A 13,142-nucleotide genomic window follows, 5' to 3' on the forward strand; every position below is an offset into this window, starting at 1 on the left:
TTCCAATTGAGCCTTGATTCCTCTTGAATTGAATCAAATTGACCCCCATTAATTTATTCAATGCTTCATCATTCCAATTGGTATTTTTCCTTACCAATGTAGCCCACTCGTATCCCAATTTCACAATCCCTAGCTTCAACTGAACGAAAATAGCCCTATTTATCCAGTCGAAATTAGAACCCGAAAATTTGGATGTCACATTACCTTAGCCTCAAATTCCACCTGCATATTAGCACAGATCAAATAGGCACCAAAGCAATCACATCATAGATCGAAGCATTGATCTAATCGACCTAGTCGATTACACACCAAGAAGACCACTCACGGTCATCTCCATTTAATCATTCAATCCACAACATTAAATCAAGGCAACGATCAATCGACCTAATCGATTACGTACCAACAAGACCAATCACGGTCATTTCAATTATTCCAGCTCAATTTCTAAATATAAATTATGGTCTTTAGGGCACAATTCATTTATATGTGGTAATCACGGCCCCACCAAGCAATTCTCTTAGATTTAGTAGCTTTATGGTCCCACTCGACCTTTTCCAAGATTCAGTGGTTTTATGGTCCCACCCGACCTTTCCAAGATTTAGTGGCTTTACGGTTCCACCTGACCCTCTCAAGATCTAGTGGTTTTATGGTCCCACCCGACCCTCTCAAGATCTAGTAGCTTTATGGTCCCACCCGACCTTTTCTAGATGCCATACTCTATCGCCCAGCCACGTGCCATTCCCAAGTGACACTCCAATTCATCGAGCCACGTGTATTATCCAAGTGATTTACCAACTCACTTTCGACACTAACAACCGATACTCGACCAATCCCCAATCACATAGCCAAAATTGCATTATTTAAGAACATAACTTCAAAATGCACCGCTAAATCAATTCAACACGAATTAAAGCTCAAGTAAATAATCGGACTACTCCACGACAATCAGCATGAGATTTCGGTCACCGGCCATCCCGGTTGAATTTCCGGAAAATAAATAATTAAATAATTAATTTCGAAAATTAAATGAATAAATGCAATAAATTCAATTTAGGACAATATAAAGCTCAATTAAATAAACGGACTACGCCACGATCATTAGCATAAAATCTCAATCACCGGCCATCCCAGGTTGAATTTTCAGAAAATAAATAATTAAATAATTAATTTCGAAAATTAATATTTAATTCCTAAAAATACCATTTAGGCCCGAATTGCCTAATTAACAGCCAATAAGGGTTGGGAAAAATCCCATGAAGCATCCAACAAATACTATAAACAATTCTCTATCTAAGTACACTAACCACCTAACTAATATACAATGAAATTAACTAATAATCGCTAATTCATTATAATCTAACAACCTAATTACACTTAACTAACACTAATCAACATTTAAGTGTAATTAGCAAACTAAGAATGCATTAGTGGGAAAAACTCACTCAAAACGACGGACTCGACGCAAGGATCGACTTTCCTCAAAGCGGGCCGAACATCCAGGCTCGGGAAGACGGCCAAAACGGACCAAACGTCCGCTGCCATACCCATTTTCGAACTCTCTATACATGGCTGGTTGAGGTGGTTCCGGCGCTGATTCGAGCTGGATAGGGCTGGAGGAGGGCGAGGGAACTCCGGTGAGTCGAGGCAGCGGCACACAGTGGCCGAAGGTGGGCTGAACGGCTCCGGCGGAGCTCCACCAGATTTGAAACGATCGCTAGAACAGAGGGCAGAGCGAGGGGGAGGCCGAGGCAGGCGGAGCACGGGACAGCAGCTCGGTGATGGTGGTGGACGGCAGAACGGCGACGTGCGGTCGAGTAGGCGGCGGTCCGATGTGGCTATGGCCCTTCAGGTGACGCTGGTCACTGCCTCTGCTTCTATTGATCTTTGCACAGAACAGAGAAGGAGAAAGAAGCGTCGATGGCGGCTGAAGGGGATGAGGGAGAGGCGGAGGGCGTGAGCGGAGCAGACGGCGGTCCGGTAGCTTCGACGTGACTGCAATTCCTTCAACCGATGCTGGTTGCTGCTTCTATTTCTGCTTTTGCTGCCTTCAAACAGACCAAGCGGAGGAGGAAGAGAGAGGGCAAAGCTGCGCGCAGGCAGCAAGACAGCGGCGACGGTGGCAAGAGGTGGCAACAGGTGGAGCTGCTGCTGTTGCTTTGGCTTCTTCGGTTGTTGCTGAAGAAGAAACCCCAAAGAAAGGGGAAGAAGATGGAGATGCCCGACGGAGGAGAGAGGGAAACCGGTTTTCTCTTCCTCTCTCTCTCTCTCTCTCTCTCTCTCTCTCTCTCTCTCTCTCTCTTGGCCCCACCAATCCAGCTGTCTTCCACTCTCTTTTCCTTGCCAAAAATGCCCCTTCTAGAAGCTTTAAGGTAGGCCAAAGTATGGGGTAGAGGTGGTATACGAATTTTGCTAAGTTTTCTTCCCAATTAGACCTTAATCCCTCTTGATTCAATTTAAATTGACTCACATAATTTCATTTAACATCTCATCATTCCAATTGGTATTTTTCCTTACCAATGTAGCCCACCCGCATCCCAATTTCACAATCCCCGGCTTCAACTAAATGAAAACGGCCCCATTTATCCAAATAAAAATTAGAACCCGAAAATCTAGATGTCACACCACACCACCCCTCCCCCCACCATTGCCAATTAATGTCACAATCGTACGGTCACTCCCCTGACCAAAACCAACGACGCCCTCCACAAGTTAGCCCCCATCTTTGTCCATATATCTCTCTCTCGTCATGGCCCAACTCGTAAATAGAGGTTTCTTGCTCAAAGCTACAATAATGCGTGACTAGATCTAGCATCACATTTTAGTAATTCTAGCATGCATCCAGCTAGACATTGCGACGGAGTTTGACTAGATCTGATGTCGAGCCCAACTCGTGGTGCGCCATCATTGAGGACTCATAACTAAAGAACAAATATGTTGCAATAGCCAAGCGCGACGCCAACTTGGGTTAATGACATATTTCTCCATACACAGCATGCTCGTGCCAATATCTACATTTTGCAAAAGAAATCTTTATGATGAAAAAAAGACTTTTCCAAAAATTCTATATTAATTTTTCTACGAAACTGAGTTAATAACCTTTCACAAAATTCTATGGCAAGGGAAAGCAAGTCAAAATCTTCCACCATCTTGTTTGCTTAGTTGCAAAAAAAAAGAAGAAGTAATAAGGCAAAAGTCGACAGGACTTATTCAAAAGAAAGGGATAAAAAAAAGGACTAGCAAGGAAAAGTAAGTCAAAATCTTCCACCTTCTTGCTTGCTTAGTTGCCAGGAAAGAGATCAGGTAAAAGCTGACAAGACTTACTCAAAAGAAAAGATGGAAAAAGATTCTCACGAGTAAAAGTAAGTCAAAGTCTTCCACTATGTTGCTTGCTTAGTTGCATTGTGAAACGAGAGACCATTATTTATCATGAAAATATTGTATAAGCTTAATTTATAAATGATGAGGCTGAAAAATCAATCATAATATAATAATGTACTAAAATTTGTGTTTTACGATGGGGCTTTGCATGGGTTTGCACAGTTTCTTTTAGGTGTTTTAATGAAATCTAGATGTTGATAATGCTATGTATATTTGTTATACATCAAGCTCTTCAATTTGGCTATTGACTCTAAATAACTCATATTGATCTAACAGCATATGTGGTAATGTTATTGTTCTATAATTATACTCTTTTTTTCCTTTTAAATTAACAAGAGCGAGCCAATACAACTCACAGTCCATGAGAACTCGAGAATATACCATACATATTATCCTCATGCTAGTCTGTCATCAAGTGTTTGAGGAGAGTTGAAATTGACATGTGAAAGCTATTGGATATTTAGAATTAGCAAAGTGTAGCTACCTTATAAAATTTGTCAAATTTTCATCTTTATTTAAATTCATAAAATCCATTTACCTCACCCCCACTTTCTTTGCTTATGCTGATCGTGATTTTTCTTTTTTGAGATTTACATTCGATCCAACATTGTTCTTTAGTCCAGATACAATTCAGCACATATATTAGATTTACAAAATAATTGCTTTGTATCATGAGAATGCTATTAAAAGGAGTAACATGTAAAACTAGTAAGATTTTTGCCTTTTGCTGAGGAACATACTTGTTTTCTGGCTTAACAGATGATCGACCGTTAAACTGATCTGAAAAATCCGATTTTGCCGGCTTTTATTGGTCATAAACCACAGGAATCAAATGTATCTTGGTACTCTATAAGTGTCTTCCACAACAATAGTAGGATAAATGGAATACCAATGGATATTTGACTCTTCCCTCTTTCATTAGTTGACTGAGATGAGACATCAGTGGTCCAAAATGGAAAAGAACATAAAGGAATAAATTCATTGACACCCATCATCTTAGTATCACCAAATTTAAGACTTCCAAACGAGGTTAAAAAAAACTTGGGTCCTGCTGCGCAATAAACAAAAGCAAAGGATCAACGCATGAAGAGAACAAAGAATATTGTTTACGTCCACCAGCCAAAAGATTGCAAGATCAACAGCAAATGCAGGAAAGGAAAGAAATCCAGAAGAAAACCACACGAAACCATTTATTATTTACAAGCATATACCATCATGGAAACAATATGTGTGCCATTTAATAGGAAGAGCTCAAAGATTGTCTTCAATACAAAATAACTATAGTCATAAGTCATCTTTTTAACATGTAAAAACAACGATTTCATTCGGCAAAATTTGCCACCCCAGTCATGAAGAGCATGGTATCCGAAAAGCACATCACTCTCAAATGTACTTTTCATGCAAATGGCGAGGTGCTTGTATCATAAAAATGATCGCTTATATCACTTGATATAATTAATCAATGAAAAATATATTCATTATCAATAAAACTTTAGATCCAAACATTTTCGTGAATAATAAAAGCATCTCTCATTCGTTCATTATTGTTAGCGATTTTTATGGAATTATTTGCCTAAATCATTTTTCGCAAGACAAACACACCCTTAATGTCAAACAGCTCCAATGTTTAAAACTAGGAGAAGGAAATTCAAAGCAGACTTTTTACATTGGTTTATAGCAAGTAAAATGGATTGCAAATATCTTTGGTTTTTGTACATGTGAAAATTAGACTTCCGCTGTTTTGTTAGGTCATTGGATTTGGTGGTTGAGTGTGGAACCGAAGAAGATTTGCGTAAAAAAAAATTGCAAGCGGTTCTAACGAATGGTTTTTGATTTTAACCCATACTACGACTTAATAATGGATTGAATTGCAAAATTCGCAATAAATTTTTTTAAAATACAATTATGATGTAATCAGAGCAGCTTGATACATTTCATTCCATATTTTTAATTTGTGGCTTGCTTAAATTATATTTATAAGAAGGTAACGAAGGAGGTGATGAATACTCATATTTAAATCAACCTCGATTGGTTATTATGTGGAAAGCACACAACTTCCTAATCATGATTGTTGGCTAATCATACTTCGTAGCGTGAGGCGAGGGAAAGCAAGTCTTCCAACATCTTGCTTGCTTCAGTGCAATTTCCAGCTCTTCTCTTTTAACCAAAGAAAGGGATAAGGCAAACGCGGACAAAACCTACTCCAAAATCTAAATAAATAAATAAAAGACTCTGGTCAACGTTCAACATTGGAGTGCTTCTAGTTCTTCCCCTGAATTTCCTCGAAGGTGTATGAATGTGAGGTAATCGCGTTTACCTATCTCTACGGGAGATTGTAGTTACAATCACTTGGGTTATGTTTACGGCGGGATAAAAGACCAGTCTTTATCATGAAATATTGTATAGAATTAATTTATGAGTGGCACAACAGACAATACTAATCATAATTTGAAGTTTTTGAATGGTAGTGCGGCAACTTGTGTTTTCTAGTGAGACTCGATGTAAGGTTTTCATAATTTTCAATAGATATTGTAAGAAATCTTGATGTTGTTGTAAATTTGACATACACTGAACTTTTCATTTTGTCTATTGACTCTAAATAACTCTTATTTATCAATACTTTGCAATGGTTATTGCTCTATAACTATACCTTCTTGAGTGGCCTAACATAGGTCATGATGCATGAATGTGAACACGAGAATATGCCATGCATTCAATTACTAGCCTTGCGAAGGGTTTGAAGAGGATAGAAATTGATTTGTCAAAGCTATCGGTTGCTTAGAATATGCATCAATATTATAATAAAGTTTGTAATATTTTAATCTTTATTCATTCCCTGCGTTTTCTTCTCTCATGCTTGCTTCGCTTATCGTGAGTTTATTGAGTCCACATTAGTCCAATTATTTTTATTGATCCAGGTGAACAATATTACGAGAGTGCTATTAAAAAGAGTAACATGAAAAACTAACAAGATTTTTGACTTTCTGCTGAGGATCAAACTTGTCATTTTCCAGCTTAACATATAACGGACCGTTAGACTGATCTGGAAAAATCTGATTTTATCGGCTTTTATTGGATAGAAACTACATAAATCAAAGGTATGTTGGTGCTTTGTCAAGTGTCTTCCGGAGCAATACTAGGATAAATGGAGTACTATTGGCTCTTTGACCCTTCCCTCTTTCATCCGTTGACTGAGATAAGACATCAGTGGCCCAAAACACAAAAGAACAAAAAGGAATAAATTCAGTGACACCCGTACCAACAAATATAAGACTTCAAAACGAGTTTAAAAATCCTGGGTTCTGCTGCACAATAAACAAAAGCAAAGGATCAACACATGAAGATAAAAAAGATCCTTTACCTTCACCAGCCAAAAGATTGCAAGGTCAGCAGCAAATGCAGGAAAGAGATCCAGAAGAAAACCATATGAAACTGTTTATTACTTACAAGCATATACCATCCTGGAAACTATATGCATGCCATTAGCGGGAAGAGCTGAAAGATTGTCTTTAACACAAATTAACTATAGTCATATGTCATCTTTTAACATGTAAACACAATCATTTCATTCGGCAAAATTGGCCACCCATGTCATGAAGTGCGTGGTATCCTCAAATTGGAGAGTTGCAAGCTGACAAAGCCATTTAAAGGATCGCAGCCTTCAGCCACTAATCATATGTGAAAGACAGCCAAATGTCATGTGAATCAGCAACTACTGTCCTATTCGGCAATACTAACATTTCAGCCTTCCCATTGTTCACATGAAGAGCACAGACAATCATAATGAAATGAGAGAAAGCAGTGTACGATGATATACTCTTTAGTCAGTCATCATATGTGTCAAGCAGAACTATTTAAGGCTCCACTGCCTTCAAAATCAGATCACCAAGTTTTGTATCTTCAAGCCAACTTTGAATGGTAGTTGCAAATCACTTCTTTTAGGAACACTCTTGGGGAAATCGAGCATTTGATGATGTTAACTTACATTCTGACAAATACAGGTCATTGTCTTCATTTTCAGTCTTCAGCAACCCAACCATCATGATTCACTTCACCATTGGATTGCACAGCTGCCACTTCACTATTATCCTCTTTTGCAAGGAAATGGGGATCCACAAACATTGAAGACACATTCTGTGAGAGAGTAGTTTCTAAATCTGGATTGGCATGGTCAGTAGCTGAAATGGAATGGAAGTCCTGATCTCCAACCATTGAAGAGGGGAGAGACTGTGAACTTCTAATAACCCTCTACTGATTTTGCTGACTACTTGCAGTTTTCACTGAAGACATGGAACTACCCTGAACAGGATAGGACTCCTCATTAAGAGATGCTAGTCGGCAAAAGAACTCAAAATTATAGGCAGACAACAAGATGGCTCAAAAAGAACATAAATGTTCCTACAGTTGACAGCAACAAGGTATTTTAGTAACTGAAATATCACCTTTCCCAGAAGTTAATTGATCAAACCATTTGTGATTCAAAATATGAATGTGACCCCATCTTTTAGCAACCTTGTATTTATCTTCTGGAGCTTACAGCCAGTCAAGGGCATCGTAGTGGGACTCACAGTGCTACAGAGCATCATATATGAGGCCAATAGAAAGATTCAATGGTAATAACATTGCTGAGCAATGTGCTTTGAGCAACCAACAGGCAGTCCTAACTCACACTGGAAAAGCGAGAACTGGCTGAGGATCTTTTAACAATTGGCAGTTCAAATTGTAGGTTCTTTAACACCTTGTTTCCTTGAACCACAGAACACAATTCTTCAGGACTGATTTAGAAGTCAAAGTCAATGATATTCTCATGCCGGGAAGTTTCACTGTTTCTCATATGAGTAATCAAATTCCCAAGTAAAAGGATAATACCAAAAACCAGGATTAAATCAAGTATAGCTATTTCCTATTTCAAACTATAATCGTCACTAAACCTTGAAATGATACAGATTTTTCTTTTCAAACTCTTAAAGGTGTTTTCATATGCGAAGACAAGATAAAGATATGTGCATTTTCAAACGGCGATCTGATATCAAAGGGAAAATATGCAAGCAAATCACTGGAATTTAATCTTGAAGAAGAAAAAGTTATTTCTGCAATTAAATGAGTGCACTTCCTGGTCAATTCTGCAGAATATTTCCCACCATTTTGTGTGATATGCTTCTGAATCTCCTTCTGTGCATCTAAGATAATGAAGGACATCAAAATTGAAGAACTGGAGGACAACCAACAGCAGCAGCTATATCAAATAATCAGTATGTGCAGGAATTCCTGTGACACATACATTGTCGATCCAGAAAATGGAAGAACTCTGTAAGACTCCTGAGGTACAACACGGTGCACAACACAACATTGGTATAACCAATTAATGGCGACAACAGGTTTCTTCAGAACATTTAAAGCCCACTGCATGATGACAACATTAATTGATAAATACAATTTATCTTTCAAGATGAAATTCATAAAAGACTTTGCACACGGAATATTCAAAAAAATATGGAGGAAACTCTTCTTTAGTTCAGCCAACTCAATGAGAGTACTACCCACAATACTTCCCATACTTAGTGAAAAAGCATAATGAATCTCATTTAAAGTGATTTAACCTTAACAAGATACAACAAATTCGCAACTCTTAAACTAAATTCAAATTATTAACTCCAAGACTTAAACCTTGCATTTTGCAGCCAAAATATTCTTTGCAATTACGAAGCTAACATTGCTGAAGTTTTGGTCTTAGAACTCCCCCCGTTGAACTAACCAATTTCTCAATCTCAGCCAGCAGATTCACGTAAATGGTGAAACAATAAGAGAGATGACAAGCTGCCACCATATTTGTTCAGACAAAAGCATGTCTGCAGGCAAAAGATTCAAGCGGTCACATAGAAGGATACATGGATAAGGATAAGTGACGCGCCACACTGAATTTGAGTGACAAGTTACGACAAAGATTACATGCTAAAAAATCATACAAGGCCAGGCTTATCTAGGAACAGGCATACCTCCTCATCCATCTCAAATCCAGATGCAAGGACTTCGACACCATCCATCGCAAGACAAACAAGTATACCCTTTTTGAGGTAGAGGTCTCCATTCTTTCGTGCACGAAACCACCACACACTGCGGACCTGCAAGAAATATCCCCATCAAAAGTCAACATTTTTTTCCCAGGCAGAAGAACTCCTCTCGACTTGCTTGACCAGCACATTGACCCCAATGCCTCCGCTTTCATTTCTCAACTACAAGTCCTGGTTTAGCATTTAGCAGCCTCGAGGAAAAACCAGAAGATAAGACTAGGACGAGAACAAGATCTTTACCGACTAGCTCACAACCCTTTCGCCTGAAGATCCTCGAACTTCTCAAGACGTAAAACAACCTCAAACCCAATTCTCAAAATGAACCCAAAAGCCGTTAGCGCCGCCCAATCCCAACGTACTCACGTGATCGGGGAGAAGAAACAGCGTGAAAATCGCGGGGCCCACTCCTGGAAGGGTCGCGGCGGAGGAAGGCCTCAGCTCCGTTCAGCTTGAGCGCGTCGAACAGCTCGGGAGGCACTCAAGTTCCTCGGCACGAACACGGTCGCCCCCCTGAAATGGCTTCGTCTTCGTCATTTCCTATCTTCCTTCTCCGGCAGCGACTTCCTCAACAGATGATCGGTCTCGTTGCTAAGGATTTCTGCGAAATCCAAATGCATGTGCGTGAGAGAGAGAGAGAGAGAGAGAGAGAGAGAGAGAGAGAGAGAGAGCAACGATGAAGCGCGAAGGGAATCGGAAGTTGGAAGAGGATGAAGGAGGAGCGACTTGGGGAAAAATTGAGTGGAGTGAGCTTTTTCTGAATTCTTCCCCAAATTGGGATGGATTAGGGTATGAGAAAGCGCGGGAATGGGGTTTTTCTTGCGCTCTTTTCGGATTTTCCTTTTTAATTCCCCTTTTTTGTGCCATTAATTTTGTGGATAATTTCTCAAAAACCCCCGCAACTTCCACACCGTTGCACGACTGCTCTCCAACTTTGAAAAAGTTACACACTATGCCCGCGCCAGGCGACACAAGCCATGAAAAGAAAGTAAAAGAAAAGAATAAAAGCAAAGAATTCAAAAAGATTCTTTTAAAAATTGTAAAAAGTTGTCCATGCCAATATTGGTTACGTCACAACAAATGATCAATATTTACGTCAGTAATTTTCAATTAAAATTAGTCAGAAGAATTACATTAACGAATTGTCAATAATTTTAGAACTAAATTGACTAAATTATAAAGTTTATGATCGAATCGACATCCGTTAAGGATTATTTTGTTAATTTTCTCTAAGAGGTTAGTCACATGTCTAAATCAAAACTTCACATGAAGTTTTTATTGTGGACCCATAAGTGCTTAAAAATTACATTGGATCATGGATAACACTTTTTATCATGTTTCAAGAGCAACCAAAAATTGGAGCTTCTTGGCGATAAATCTTTTTATAGATTTTTTTTTTTTTTTTTGGTAAAAAGAGAGCAACAAAATGATGTCTTGGTGAAAACAAAGAGGTGCAAATGTTGGGAGATTCAAACCTGGGACCACGAGCGATAAAGATTGAATGGTAGTGAACTTATTTTGCCATTTGGAGATAGATCTTCATATACCCATCAAAAGGGTGTTTCAGCTTGGTTTTGGTATGTATCGAAAATAGTTCAGCCTAAATAAACTCATTTTAATCCGTTTTAATCAATTTATATACAATATGTATATAAGTGACTCATATCTGACATTGTCCCGTGATGCTAAAACATTTTTTTATTTAACCCAAATCTAGAAAAATTTACACCCAAAAACGAGATGGGTCGGGTCGTAAATCCATTTAATATCTTGTCATTTATTAAACGATCTACTTTTGACAGGTTTAGATATTCAAGAAGGATAAAAAGACAAAAACACACCCGGATCGGATCCGGACTCAGCACCGTTTTCGCAGCACCGATTGCCACGGGCAAATGGCCTCTTTCCTCGCCCGACCCACGATCCATCCCCCACATTTCTCGTCTGTGGCACGTGACTCGCAGGTGCAGAGACAGAGGGAGATTCGAAGGCTTCCGGTTTCCATGTGAGCCCCCCTCCAACGCCTAGATCCGCCAGCTTCAGCGCTTGGAGTTTAAAGGAAAAAACGACGACGCAGCACGAACCGCTCGACCTCGGCAGTTCTTGGCAGAGGGGAACGTCGTTTCGCTCTTCCATCCTCCGTTTTTGAACTTTTCATCTTTTCTTTTTTTCCTTTTCTTTTTTCTTCTTCTCGAATATGGTTAAAGGCCAAATCGAATATTTCTAACAAGGCAAATCCCGATTTGTGCAGGACAAAATTTTCTTTTCTTTTCTTTTCTTTTGCTAATTAAATGAAAGAGATCTTGAAAAGGGAAAGTCTATCAAATTGAAGCCATGTATATCTGGGTACCCTTCTCTTTTTTCCATTTTCACTTATTGGCAATAAAATTATTTCTGAATAGTGGAGAAACCTCAATTTTTGCAAAAAAACGAGAACGAATCTCTCGAGATGGATTAGATGCGTTGTATAAAAAGAAGTAATACAAATGCTTTGGCCACTTATTAGGATTTTGACTTATGTTTTATTCGGTTTATGACATAGAGGGTTATTTTCGGAGATTTTTCTGAAATTGGATTATCGTCGAGAAAGAAGTACGAGTAAATTATAATTTATAAGACCGGATCAATAGAATTGATGCAAAGTCTTCTTTTATTTTTTTTTTTGGTCAAAAAATTTATGCAGAGAGTTTGACTACCAAAAAGATCAATAAATTGCAGCTGCCCCCGTGGCGGAGGAGCGTGCGGAAAATGCGCCTGGCCGAACTTGTGAGGTCAAAACTCGCCATCCCCTCGCCTCAATTCCCATCCTACCGAAAATTCATAAGACTCGCACCTTTGGTCTTCCTCCTCAAATCCTCTCTCTCTCTCTCTCTCTCTCTCTCTCTCTCTCTCTCCGTCGCTCTTTGAAAAACACTTTCACCACCCTTCACTCTGAAAATGCAGAACAGACATAGCAGTTCATCGTCTCCGTCAAGCATTGAGCGAGCGTCGACCACCATGGGGAACAGAAGAGGCAAAACCCTAATCTCCCACACCCTAGTAGTTTATCAGGATTCTTTTAGTACCGGATGATGATGATGATTGATTACGGTTACTTTTATGCAACACGAGTGAGCTTTTCTTTTCCATCCTTTCCTTTGTCTTGAAAGCCTATATCGCATGAGAGGAAGATTTTGACCTATGGTGATCTACCGTGACAACACCGCAGCTGTGTTTTATTCCAAGCATGACAAGATTAGTAATGCGTCCAAACACATGGAGATCAAATATTATACTGTTATGACTTGGTAAAAAATGGAGATGTTGTAATTGAAAATATCGAACCGAGTCCATGTTGGCTGATCCTCTAACAAAGGCTTACGACCCATTTTATTTAAACATGTAAAGAATATGGGTGTTTTAGAATCTTTTGATTTCTTTTGTTAGTGGGAGTTATATAGTTTGTATTTCTGGATATTATAGTTATATGTGAGACGATAATGCTTTTATGATGTCTATTAAAGCATTTATTTTCAATGATTGTTGTTATTGATTCTATTGTTATCCTTTCTCCGTTGACCGAGAAATGGAAATATAAAACAGTATCTTTAAACAAATTTTAGTTTAAAGATGACTGGAAGTCACTAATTATGAGATCTCATGTTGGATTTGTGACATAATTGTGCAATTTCGGACTCCACATGTAATTATGGCATA

At 38.8% G+C, this 13,142-nt stretch overlaps 1 long non-coding RNA gene across 4 annotated transcripts; it reads right to left on the reverse strand.

Annotated features, from left to right (window-relative positions):
• Positions 1-6,320: 6,320 nt before the first annotated feature.
• On the reverse strand, positions 6,321-10,304 carry LOC104428739. 4 transcript variants are annotated; one of them, XR_005548743.1, is made up of 4 exons: positions 9,690-10,303; positions 7,821-9,500; positions 7,364-7,677; positions 6,321-6,683 (listed from the first exon to the last, which is right to left on the reverse strand). It is a non-coding gene; the product is annotated as an uncharacterized LOC104428739 (long non-coding RNA). The 4 variants fall into 4 exon arrangements; XR_722181.3 differs by lacking the exon at positions 6,321-6,683 and having other exon boundaries at positions 6,810-7,677; positions 7,821-9,227; positions 9,375-9,500; positions 9,690-10,304; XR_005548742.1 differs by lacking the exon at positions 6,321-6,683 and having other exon boundaries at positions 6,810-7,677; positions 8,660-9,500.
• Positions 10,305-13,142: the final 2,838 nt, after the last annotated feature.

Source organism: Eucalyptus grandis, chromosome 2 (assembly GCF_016545825.1).
Source record: "Eucalyptus grandis isolate ANBG69807.140 chromosome 2, ASM1654582v1, whole genome shotgun sequence".
Taxonomy (NCBI): domain Eukaryota; kingdom Viridiplantae; phylum Streptophyta; class Magnoliopsida; order Myrtales; family Myrtaceae; genus Eucalyptus; species Eucalyptus grandis.